The following is a 13,701-nucleotide window of genomic DNA, read 5'->3' as shown; positions in this document are numbered from 1 at the left end:
ACTTGGTCTCTTGAAAGCTTGGTGGAAAAAAATGGGAGGGGGAGGAGTAGAGTAAGTGAGAGGACAGTGAGCCCACTCCTCAGTGTTCATGGGAGGAAGTCAGCAGACACTGTCTGAAGTTGAGATATTTATGAGTAAAAGTTTCCGTGTTGTTTAGAGCTGTGGGAAGAAAAAAAGTATTAGTCACTCTGTCCTGTCTGACTCTTTGCGACCCCGTGGACTGTAGCCCACCAGGCTCCTCTGTCCATGGGATTCTCCAGGCAAGAATACTGGAGTGGGTTGCCATGCCCTCCTCCAAGGGATGGAACCTGGGTCTCCTGCATTGCAGGTGGATTCTTTACCATCTGAGCCACCAGGGAAGAACAGTGGAAGCAACCACCAAGAAGAGCCAGAACCATAAACACTCCTAAATGGCTGTTCCCAGAGGAAAAAACTGGGAATATGTTTGGAAAGGGGTGAAGTAGAGTAGCAAACCCTTGCTTTTGGCTGTAATACCTATCTTACCGAAATTGTTTTCCATCTGAATGTATTATTTTGATGATAATTTTTTAAAAAGTCAAACAAAAACCCTTTCAAGAAATCTTAACAATATTTTACCTGGATGCATCACATTATTTTGTTAATGACTGAACATAGGCTCTATTTAACAAAGGTGGAACAAAAAGGGCAGCACTCTTTTATTTCAGAGAATCCATGACATCATTTCTACCAAAATAGGCAGGAAAAGTCATCAATTGTCATTTACACAGAATTTAAAAATTCTGTTACAATGGATAAAGAGAGGAAGATACAGCTCAAGAGAGTATTTGGATGTTGCTGGGGTTTTCGAATTGCTGATATAATTGGAGCAGACGTTTTTGTGGCCCTCGAAGCAGTGTTGAAGTCCTTGTGCATGAATCCAGGGCTCTCCCTGTGCATCCAGGTTGACTGGGCCCTGTGGTCTTTTATGACCCCTCTCCGCTCAGCAGAGATAGGTGTGACCTTCCCATGCAGTGGAGCTCACTACTGTTTTCTCAAGAGGTGTTTTGGCAACGTGATCTCTTTTCTGAATCTCTGGACCACCTTTCTGGGCTGAGGGCTGGGCTCGCTGCCAGGCAGGCTCCGCTTCTTGCTGAGTACAGCATCCAGCCTTTTTATCCCAGCTGCTCTGCTCCAAAGCTGCCAAAGAAATGTCTGGCACTGGGAATTCTGAGTTCTCGTGGTGTGAGAGAGGTGACTTGGCTTCAGATAGGCAGCCTCATGCTGAAAATGGCCACGCTCGGCCTTATTTCCCTAAGTGCAGTAGTGTTGCTGGTGAAAGGGAGGAAGGAGAAGCTAGAATTATTTCAGAACTCTTTCAATGCTGAGTATCCAGAAGCATCCCAGTTGACAGAAGCCATCTTCCAAGGGTATTTTGCATATTCAGGTGGGGGATGCTTTATGTATACAGCAGGTAACCAACAATACCTTGAGAAAAGCAAATCTCAAGCCATGACTTGTTGCGGACAATGTGAAGTGCACATTTTTTATTATATCTTGTGTCTTGTGTAAACTAAATAATTTTTTCTTCTTTATTATTTTCCAAATCAGATCAGAATATGCCAGTTCTGCAATTTTTTTCCAGTTATTCCAAAGTACTTATTTTCTTGAATAACTTCTCTTTTTCAGCTTTGTTTTCTGGGATAACAGATTGGGAACTTACATGCCAATCTAGTTTTTATTCTATTAATGGATGAATTCTAAGGGTGTGGAAATATTCCTCTTTCATGAAACTGTGAATCTAAGAATAATCCAATGCTAGACTTTGCTTGTGTTATAGGTGGGTGTGGCACATTCAGGCTTTTAAGTGTTTTTAAAAAGAATAGAATCATAGATTTCCTTGATTGCTCTAAGGTCAGATTTAATACTCTTCCCTTCAGTGTCAGGATAAAAGTTCTCTCTCCATTTTAAGTCCGGAGAAGGCAATGGCATCCCACTCCAGTCTTGCCTGGAGAATCCCATGGACGGAGGAGCCTGGTAGGCTGCAGCCCATGGGGTCGCTAAGAGTCGGACACGACTGAGCGACTTCACTTTCACTTTTCACTTTCGTGCACTGGAGAAGGAAATGTCAGCCCACTCCAGTGTTCTTGCCTGGAGAATCCCAGGGACGGGGAGCCTGGTGGGCTGCCATCTATGGGGTCGCACAGAGTCGGACATGACTGAAGTGACTTGGCATCTCCCCTTGACCTCCACCTGTACGCTTTCCCTCTCACCTCCTCAGGAAACTTTCACACTTAATTACATCATGTTTCTCAACTTCAACCTTTTTTATCGTTTTTTTTCTTGGACATTTAAACATGAAGCAGACTCTCTACTACTGAAAAAAATTTTTCCTTAATTTTAGGACCCCCTATAGTCACTGATGTTTCCATCATCTATTAACTCTCTTGTCAGCAGGTATTTTTTGAAACACTGATGATTTTCAAAGCCCTTATTAGTGCCTTAAGATGAGTAAGATGCATTCTTTCCACCGAAGAGGTTTGCAGCAGCAGAAGAGGCTCTCCCTAGATTTGCGGTCTGACTTCCGCCACTTCCTAGCTGTGGCAAGTGTCCTTAACTCTCTGCACTTCACCCTGCTTCATCTGAGAAACAGGCATTATTGCTTAAAATCACTATAGTTCTGTGACTTATGAATAAGCAATGATATGACAGTATATATTAAGTGGCTGTAAGGGAACAATACAATTACAATGGAAATTGAGTAGAAGGTAAAACCACCTTCTGCTATGTCATCAAGTGGAAAAGGTAGCAATTTTCATGGGAACCCCCCAAAACTCCAACAGTAGAAAAATCTGAGTGAAGCTGTGGAGACCAGAAGTGTGCAGATGTGTGTAAGACATGGCACACAATCTTAGGTAACTGCCAAATTGTTTCCACCTCGCCAGCCTGCTAATCAATAGAGTTGTTAGGGCAAGCACCGGGAGTGGGGTGGAGCGAGATGGCACAGGATCGGAGACAGACGATGGAGAATGTCAACTTTTAGGCGGTAGATGGAGAAAGAGGATTTGATAAAGAAGCCAGAGGAAGTCTAGAGAATTATGAAAGAAAATCACCAAGTTTCCAAAAGAGAGTGTAATCCACAAGCAAAAGGAAACGGGCTGGAAGAACAATGCTGCATTTCAAGGAAGACCTGGGCAACCAGTCTTCAGGAACAACAGAAATTAAGGAAGCTCTAGGACTTAAAAATTAAAGTTATCAGTTGCCTATTATGCAAACACTGAGTGCTTTTTTCCTGGTTCTCTCAGCTTTGTTGACATATGGTTCAAATCTTTGCAATAAATCTTTTGTACTGGCAGTGATAGGCTTCCAGTGAGTCAGAGGTCTGTGCTTGGTCCTGCTACCTATTACCCGGGCACAGAGTCACACTGTGTACACAGTGCGATAATGTTCAATTCTTTATGTCAGGGAGAATTCTCAGAAAATGGTAAGACTGGGGCAGATGGTGTCATAAATGGGACAGTATTTAGAATAAGAGTATCCTAGAAAATTATTATATATATAAATGCTAAATCATGATCTCTTTTGCACTGAATATTGGCATAAAGGAAAGGTTAGGAGTCTACAGGGAAAGAGTACTTCTGACTGACTCTTTTACTCTTTTCACAGATGCTGTGAGAATGTAAATAGGACAGTTTTGTTGGCCTAGGAGAGTTTTGATAGACAGAGTGCCTGAAGAACTACGGACAGAGGTTTATAACGTTATACAGGAGGCAGTGACCAAAACCATCTCCAAGAAGAAGAAATGCAAGAAGGCAAAATGGCTGTCTGAGGAGGCCTTACACACAGCTGAGAAAAGAAGAGAAGTGAAAAACAAAGAAAAGGAAAACTCAGCAGTGGCCACAGGACTGGAAAAGGTCAGTTTTCATTCCAATCCCAAAGAAAGGCAATGACAAAGAATGTTCAAACTACTGCACAATTGCACTCATTTCACATGCTAGCAAAGTAACGCTCAAAATCCTTCAAGGTGGGTTTCAGCAGTATGTGAACTGAGAACTTCCAGTTGTACAACCTGGATTTAGAAAAGGCAGAAGAATCATCCACTGGATCATAGAAAAAGCAAGAGAATTCCAGAAAAAAAATCTACTTCTGCTTCATTGACTATGGTAAAGTCTTTGACTGTGTGGATCACAACAAACTGTGGAAAATTCTTAAAGAGATAGGAATACCAGATCACCTTACCTGCTTCCTGAGACACCTGTATGCAGTTTAAGAAGCAACAGTTAGAACTGGACATGGAAAAAAGGACTGATTCAAAATTGGGAAAGGAGTATGTCCAGGCTGTTTATTGTCACCCTGCTTATTCAACTTACATGCAGAGTACATCATGCAAAATCCTGGGCCAGATGAAGCACAAGCTGGAATCAAGACTGCCAGAAGTATCAGTAACCTCAGATATGCAGATGGTACCACCCTAATGGCGGAAAGCGAAGAAGAACTAAAGAACCTCTTGATGAAGGTGAAAGAGGAGAGTGAAAAAGCTGGCTTAAAACTCAGCCTTTGGAAAACTAAGATCATGGCATCATGGCAAATAGTTAGAGAAAAAATTGAAACAGTGACAGACTTTTCTTTTCTTGGGCTCCAAAATCACTGCAGATGGTAACTGCAGCCATGAAATTAAAAGATGTTTGCTCCTTGGAAGGAAAGCCATGACAAACATAGACAATGTTTTAAAAACCAGAGACATCACTTTGCTGACAAAGGTCTGTCTAGTCAAAGCTATGGTTTTTCCAGTAGTCATGTACAGATGTAAGAGTTGAACCATAAAGAAGGCTGAGGGCTGAAGAATTGATTCCTTTGAATGTTGGGCTGGAGGAGACTCTTGAGAGTCCCTTGGACTGCAAGGAGATCAAACCAGTCAATCCTAAAGGAGATCAGTCCTGAATATTCATTGGAAGGACTGATGCTGAAGCTGAAACTCTTAATACTTTGGCCACCTGATGTGAAGAGCCAACTCACTGGAAGAGACTCTGATGCTGGGAAAGACTGAAGGCAGGAAGAGAATGAGGCAACAGAGAATGAGACTCAATGGACATGAGTTTGACAAACTCCGGAGATAGTGGAGGCCAGGGAAGCCTGGCGTGCTGCAGTCCATGAGGTCTCAGAGTTAGACATGACTGAGCACCTGAACAACAACAAGGAGAGTGTTAGCTCCTGTTTTCCCAGAAGAAACTATGATTGCTGAAGGAAGGGTTAATGTCAATTAGGCAACTAGAAAAGGGCAATGAGAGAATGGGCTGAGGGCAACAGGGAATACATTTTTGAGGAACTGAAAGAAAGCTGGTGTGCCCGTAACGCAGATAGCAAAAATGACCATCAAACTATCATATATTTTCACAGCACTTTCTCTTTTATATGGACACTTATCACAGTCACTATTTTAACTTTTCTTTTTGTGGTCATTGAGTTAATCATAGCTCTTCTCATAATCTTAAGGTAATAAACATATATTTAAAAATGAATAACAGATTCAAGGAATAAAAGGAAATTTGGGAAAAAATGAGGAACAGGAAATAGGAGAGGTTGAGCTTCCTGTTTGTTTTTGCTTACCATTGTATTCCCACTACTCAAACTCAGCGCCTAGTACCCAACAGAGAAGACTGAAGGCTCAGGGGGACTCTGAACCCACAGGGTCTTATGGGCTCAGCTTCCATTTTCATTCTTGTGCCTTTAACTCAGAAATTTTACCATATATGGGAGAAATGAAGACATTTCCCCCCTTTGTTCACTTAGCACCAAGCTCTGAAGGGAGCAGGTGTGTGTAGCAGTTACTATTGTGGGTGTTTGTGTATATTAGTGTGTGGAGGGGGGAGGTAGTGGCCCCGGTGAATAGGAAGAATCCAGCCCAACACTTGATACATGGAACAATTTTAAAGATAAGTTTAAGACATAAGATTTACCAGTTGTGATTTTGTTCTATTATGTCTTTCAGGGGAGCTAAAGAAACCCAGAAAGACAATTCTAAAGTACATATTTCCTGCATTCCTTCTGGTAACTATTGTTTATTTACTGGTTAACATTTCCTACCTGACTGTTCTGACACCCAAGGAAATTCTCTCTTCAGGTTTGTACATGAATTGCTAAGACAGTAAATAATAATAAAGACAGCATATGTACGTATCCCTTTACCAGTTGGAACTGTTGTTTGCTTTTCACTATTTTATAGAGAATCTATTGTAATTTTTGAAAATGACTGAGGGGACAAAGAGTGTGCTTTGGTTAAGAAAAGAGTTTCACATTTAAGCATGGTAATATGTTTTTTGCTAATACGGAAAAGTATACATAATGCTGACATATGATGCAGACCGATTCAATGTTAGTATTCTTTTCATGATCTCTTCTCACCAGAGTGATGCTGTATAATCAGAGCTTATATCTACTAAAACTTTGACAATGTGAATTTTCCAATATTCTTCTAGGTGACATAACGAATGATAAACTTGAAATACAGGACATTAGCAATTAAAATAATAGATGCTAATGGATGCTAATGTACATAGTTAATATGATAAATATTAATATGCAATATAATGTCATTATTTATCATAAGTAACTCTAAAATATATGGTGGCAAAGGGCCCTGAACATATTGAAAATTTGACTAAAAGATAACTATTTGAGATCCCTAATTGTAGAATAAAAAATGAAATAAGAAAATCTTAAGGAAATAAACATATTTAAAAATGAGCAACAGATTCAAGGAATAAAAGGAAATTTGGGGGAAAAAATGAGGAACAGGAAATATGAGAGACTAGCAATTTCCTCAGACCAGCACTGAACTCGGAGCAGCCACCTTCTGTGATAAGCTGTCAGCCAGTACCTTTGGGACTAATCTCTTTTGAGTAGTTATTACTGCTTTAGTAAATCCTTGGGGCACTGGAAATAAACCTAGGGGAGGTTTAATATAAAACTCCTAACACACTTTGCCTTAGGTCTTGTGTTACTGCCATGTGGGAAGTTGTCACATGCATGGTATCAGCGTTGATTCACAGCAGTCTAGCTCTCTTAGGGAGCTGTACGCTAGAAATAATCAAGATTCTGAGAACTTGTAAGAACAACCTGATTGCTAAATTGGATAAAAGCAAGTAGTGTGTTAGTTGCTCAGTCATGTCCGACTCTTTGCAACACCATGGACCGTAGCCCGCCAGGCTCCTCTGTCCATGGAATTCTCCAGGCAAGAATGCTGGAGTGGGTAGCCATTCCTTTCTCCAGGGGATCTTCCTGACCCAGGGATCAAATCCAGGTCTCTTGCACTGCAGGTGGATTCTTTACCATCTGAGCCACCAGGGAAGCCCTCTACTTGGATTATGTAGAAAATAAATTTACAAACCTAGCTATAGATGTGGTCAGGGCCGTCAGTCAGCTGGCTAGCTGTAATGGTTCACTGAAGCTGACATCTGTTATGGCCAGTGCTCTGGTCATAAAGATTGTGAAAAGTAATGAATATCTCTTCTCAAGTATCATAATAGTTGCAAGATTTTTGTGAGTGGTATAATAATTTTGGTATGTGTGGAAGACTCATGAAGTGTTTTGACTGTATTTGATATGATTCTTTTAGACATATTCTCAGATCTTGTTTAAATTCTGAAATAATATTTTTATTGCTAATATCTATTTTTATTGTATTATGAACTTAAGAAAAAATCAGAGCTATACATGAAAACTGTAGGTACAGGGACAACCATCATAACATTATCTGAGAGAGCAAAAAATTAAAGATCACCAAAATATTCAATAAATTTGAAATAAATAATTTCTAGGAAGTCATATAATAGACCATCCTGAGCTTTTCTAAAGATCGTATTTTTGAAGAATGCTTAAAGTAAAAAGACAATAATGAGAGTATTTCATTATATCTAGCACTAATGCCACCTGAGGGCTTCCCAGGTGCCCTGATGGTAGAGAGCCGACCTGCCAAAGCAGGAGACTTAAGAGAGGTGAGTTCGATCTCTGGGGTAGGAAGATCCCCTGGAAGAGGGCATGGCAACCCACCCAGTATTCTTGCCTGAAGAATCCTGTGGACAGAGGAGCCTGGCGGGCTACAGTCCATAGGGTTGCAAAGAGTCAGACAAGACTGAAGTGATTTAGCAGTGAGAGAAAAGGCAGGATCTACATTACAATATATAACAGAAAGTAAATAGTTAATACTGATCTACAGGTGATTTTTGTTTATTCTTTACCAAATTTTCGGTCATGTCTAACATTGTCAAGTCTGTTCAGCAGAGGTTCCTTTGTTTACTTACACAGCTACCGCTGCATTCCAGCATCTTCCACAGTCAGGGTCAGATTTAGCAGCGGAAATAAGAACAGGCAAGTCTTGCTTTAGGTCACAAGTTATACCATCTCCTCGTCTGAAACGTCAGCTTAACTTGATCACCAACAGATTCTGTCTTTTCATCTTCACTTGCATTTAAACTTCCTTTCGGTCTGGATGAAGAAGGGTTTCACGGGAGCTGCTGCTGCTGCTGCTGCTAAGTCACTCAGTCGTGTCCGACTCTTACAGACCCCATGGACTGCAGCCCACCAGGCTCCTCCGTCCATGGGATTGTCCAGGCAAGAGTACTGGAGTGGGGTGCCATTGCCTTCTCCGAGAGCACCCTTTAGTTATAGGAAAGGAAAGAGGCAACAACTTGACCGCATAAAGATACTATTGGAGAAAGCTGGCCTCATGCTCTAATTATCAGAATAGTAAAATAGTCTTGGTTGGCTAAGCATGTTAAAAGCTTTACTTGGATTATCATATTTAGCCCTTCTATTGTGATTATGTAACTATTACTCCATCTAGTCACGGCTATGGTTTTTCCAGTGGTCACGTATGGATGTGAGAGTTGGATGATGAAGAAAGCTGAGAGCTGCAGAATTGATGCTTTTGAACTGTGGTGTTGGAGAAGACTCTTGAGAGTCCCTTGGACTGCAAGGAGATCCAATCAATCCATCCTAAAGGAGATCAATCCTGGGTGTTCATTGGAAGGACTGATGTTGAAGCTGAAACTCCAATACTTTGGCCACCTCATGCGAAGAGCTGACTCATTGGAAAAGACTCTAATGCTGGGTAGGATTGGGGGCAGGAGGAGAAGGGGACGACAGAGGATGAGATGGTTGGATGGCATCACCGACTTGATGGACATGGGTTTGGGTAGACTCCGGGAGTTGGTGATGGACAGAGAGGCCTGGTGTGCTGCAATTCATGGGGTCGCAAAGAGTTGGACACGACTGAGCGACTGAACTGAACTGAACTGAACTGAACTGATCATGATTGGTCAACAGAAAAATAAAAGAACTCTGTATCACCAAAACTAGGATTTAACAGAAAACTTGTAATCACTTTTTAAAATCCAGATGTATATCAGAATTATCTTGAGTTTTTAAAAATTCAAATGCTCAGGTATTGCTTTTTTCTCCAGAGATCCAGATATATCTCTAATGAGCAGTCATATTTAAAAACAACTGGACTGTATGATGATCTTTTACTTGTATCTAGTTGGTTTCACTTTTTTAATTTCATATTCAGCGCTCCCATTTCGTTTAGCTTATGGTCTCCAGTTTCTCCATCTCTTCTTCTTTTTCATTTTTTAAAAATAATTTTATCTATTTTTGGCTGTGCCAGGTCTTCCCTGCTGCTTGGACTTCTCTCTGGCTGTGGGTGCGGCACGCACCCTTCTCCCCGCGGCGGCTCTCCTCGGGGAGCAGAGGCGTGCGGGCCCGGGTTCCGCAGCTGACGGGCTCCAGAGCGCAGGCTCGGTAGTCCTGGCACCGGCTCACTTGTTCCAGGGCCTGTGGGACCTTCCTGATCAGGAGTCAAACTCGTGTGCCCTGCGCTGGCAAGCGGATTCCTTCCCACTGAGCCCCCAGGGAAGTCCCTCTTGTTTTTCTTTTGTTGGATGTTCTTTCTCAAGCCTTTATCAAGTGTGGTGGAAAAGCTTTTGTGTGTGTGTGTATACACACACACACACACACGCACAGAGATATATATAAATATATATGTATTTATATAAGTTTATATATAAATAAAATATATATTTATATTACATATTTATATCATATAAAGTATTTATATATTTTAATTATATATAAATTATAAAATTTATATAATTTATATATGATATATAAAATAAATAATATATAATGTATTTAATATAGTTATATATTACATATAATATAGAATTATATATTATATATAAATATGTATTTATATATAAGTATATATATGTATAATACATATATTTTAGAAAACATGAATTTTTGCCTAACTAAAAAAATTATGACATTTTGATTGCACTTGTTTGACTTAGTATGAATGGAATGCTAGATTTCTAATTGAAAGATGTGCAACAAGCAACAAAGGCTTATTACTGTACAGCATAAGGAACTATCGTCAGTGTCTTGTAATAACCTATGATGGAAAATAATTTCAAAAGTAATATATGTGTATTTGTGTAACTGAATTGCCTTGCTGTGCACCTGAAACATTGTAAGCCAACTATAGCTCAATAAAATTTAAATATATATCAAAAAAGAACAACAACCTAGCGGGATGGGAAAGGGTGGGAGGTGGGAGGGAGGCCCAGGAGGGAGGGGATATAGGTACACCTATGGTTAATTCATGCTGATGTATGGCAGAAATCAAACAAATATTCTAAAGCAAAACAAATAAACCTTATGAGAAAGGGTAAATTTCAATGCACTTTTGTGTCATGGACCGTGGTTTCTCCCACTTGGTCTCTAGTGCTTTGGGGGCTCATGTAGCAGAATACATACGTATATAAGATACAAATCTACATACAAATCCTATTGGTTCTGTTACCCTAATTTTCTCAGGCGACTCAAATGCCCTATATACTGATCCTATCTTTGGACAGCCCTGTCTTAAAAAAATTTTTTTTGATGATATTTATTTATTTATTTTAACTACATTGAGTCTTGGTTGATGCTTGCCGGCTCTTTGGCCGGCATGCGGACTCTCTGTTGTGGCAGCATACAGGTGGGATCTAGCTCCCCAACCAGAGATTGAACCCGGGCGCCCTGCATTGGGAGCACGGAGTCTTACCCGCTAGACCACCAGGAGGCCCCAGGACACCTCTGTCCTTTCTAAAGCAATTTCCTACTATGAAGCTGAAATGTAACCTCTACCTATTGAATGTCTAACTTTCTTTCCCATTACATCCTTTCAGCTTTTTGGTGATGGCCGTTTCACAGCACTGAGGCTTCTATCCTTTAATTCCTCCGGCATTCAAGAGTTGCTGCTTTTAAGAACTTCCATCTCTCTGCCCCTCACTCAGCTCTTTTTATGGAAAGATATCCCTAAATTTTTATGCTGTACTCAATGCCGATTTTCCAAATATGGTCTGACTATGCCAGGGTAGAGCAGAGATGCCATTTCCCTTATTCTAAATATTGTCATTTTGCCCACTGTTTTGACACCACTCCACACTGAGACCTTTTTAATCTTCCTTATCAATTGTGGCTGAGATCTGCCTCTCCTAAGATTATGTGGGTTACCCACTAGGCAAGTGTGATAAATCAATACAGCTTCTCAGGGAAATTTTATTTCACAACAAGATAAAAACAAATTGACTGCTGATAGCAAAAGCCAGAGTTTAAAATTTCCTCTTTCAAGGAAAACTGCAGCATGCATTTTAAATAGTTTTTATACTTCATTATATATTTTTAAAATGAGGCCTTCTAGGATATTTATATAGAAAGTGTTCTGCTTTTTAATTCCCTTTGCATCACTCCTGACTATCACTGTCTTACATTCCTTGAAGAAGAGTCCATCTTGAAACCATTTATCAAGAATTCCTTTGATGAACTCGAGAAGGGGTTTATTTGCTGTACTCTGAAGCGGAGTTAATGACTCACTTATTTGACCCAGACATAGGGCTGATTCACTTAGTTGTACAGCGGAAACTAATACAACATTGTAAAGCAACTATACTCCAGAAAAAAGAAAGAAAGAAAAAAAAACCCCACAAATTAAACCTGAAGATCATATTCAGGTGATCTCTAGAGCTGGATTATTTTGATTCTGATGTCAGGGTGTTCCAGGAGACAAAAAGAGCCCTGGGAAATCTTGACAAGCAAGAATCTTGATATCGCTACTTACACACACCATGTTTTGTGTCTTGATCAGTGATGTGGTTGTGAAGGAAATATTGGTAATTGTGCGTCAGTGGCTCTTCTGTTTTTCCATTAGACCTAGAAGATGGACGGGGCGTCTCAGAGAACGTCACTTGGAGTTGCTGCAGACTGCAGCTTTGTTCAGTTTCTTGTACATGAAGTCAAAGGAAAAAAAGAAAAGCCATTTTGCTTAAGTGTCAGCTTTTTGACAGTGGCTTAAGCCTGATGGGATATTTCCCAGAGTACAGAGTATGTGCTCACTTAGAAGCATGAGAACCAAACTGTCTGAATGTAGAGAAGTCACACAGTAATTTTTCTAGGGAGCAGAGTTTCGGGATTGTAATTTCTAAGTAAGTGCAATGTCAAAAGATCTTCAGTTTAGATCCCCCAGAGAAGGGAATGGCAACCCACTCCGGTATTCTTGCCTGGAGAATTCCATGGACAGAGGAGCCTGGTGGGCTGCAGCCCATGGGGTCACAAAGAGTCGGACACGACTGAGAGACGAACATTTTAACTTTTTCATTTAGTATTCTGAAGTAGAATTCTGAAATTTTTTCAATTTTTTTTCATTATTTTAAATAATTTTAATTATTAAAAATAATGTTAAAATAAGTAACACTGTACACATATTATAGCAATTCTGTGGTGGGACAGAGTTTTAGAAGTGATAGTGCTCAGTCAAAGCATTAATTTTGAGGTACTGCCTGGTCACCCCCCAATAAGACTTCACTACGCACCTAACTCACACTGTTGTATAGGTGTCTTCTCTAGGAATTTAGCTACACTGGAAATAAAACCATCTGGATTTGGCCAAACAAATAGCTCATATATATTCTGTATTTCTTTGCTTCTTAGGGAGGAGGATTACTCTCTATGTATATATAGTAATATATATATATAGTATATAATATATATAGTAATATATATATACTGCAAAGATTTCCTGCAACTCTGTAGCTTTTGTTTACTTTTGCTTGGTTTTATTTCATTGTTTGCAAAGTTTTTTCTTTATGTGAATTGCTTACATTAGCTTCCTAATATTTTACAGTTTTGTTTTTTAAAACCTAGCTCTTTGGTTTATATAAAACTTGTTTTTATGTATATTTGGAAGAAGTCTTCTAAATGTATCTTCTTTTTTTCTGAGATGAATAGCCAATTACCAGTCTGTTTTGTTTTGATAGTCTTTAATTTTAAAATATATATGGATCTATTTCTGAATGATTTATTCTGTTCTATTAATCTATTCTGTGTTATTATGCAGTTTCTTAAAAATAAGGATGCTTTAGTTACCCTATTGGGTTGAATATTGTCTCCGAAAATTCGTGTCCTTACCTGAAGCTCAGAATGTGAATCTATTTGGAGACCATGATTTTACAGATGTAGTTAGTTAAGAAGAGGTCACAGTGGGTATGGGATGGGCACTTAATCCCACATGATGCTGTCTGTGAAAGCAGAGGAGCAGAGCCGTGCAGAGGGAAGATGTGTGATGGGACGCGGAGAATGTCATGGACCACTGGGGCGGCGTTTGGAGTAATGTATCTGCAAGTTGGGGAAAATGCCAAGAGGGGC

General features: G+C 39.9%; 1 pseudogene; it reads left to right on the top strand.

The window, feature by feature from the left end:
* The first annotated feature begins 769 nt into the window (after positions 1-769).
* Positions 770-6,481, top strand: LOC145509424 (solute carrier family 7 member 13-like; annotated as a pseudogene).
* Positions 6,482-13,701: the final 7,220 nt, after the last annotated feature.

This window comes from Giraffa tippelskirchi, chromosome 6 (assembly GCF_054371585.1).
Source record: "Giraffa tippelskirchi isolate mGirTip1 chromosome 6, T2T-mGirTip1v1.2.pri, whole genome shotgun sequence".
In the NCBI taxonomy this organism is placed as follows: Eukaryota; Metazoa; Chordata; class Mammalia; order Artiodactyla; family Giraffidae; genus Giraffa; species Giraffa tippelskirchi.
The sequence above is the reverse complement of the archived record's forward strand: the minus strand, read 5'-3'. Positions and strand labels throughout refer to the sequence as shown.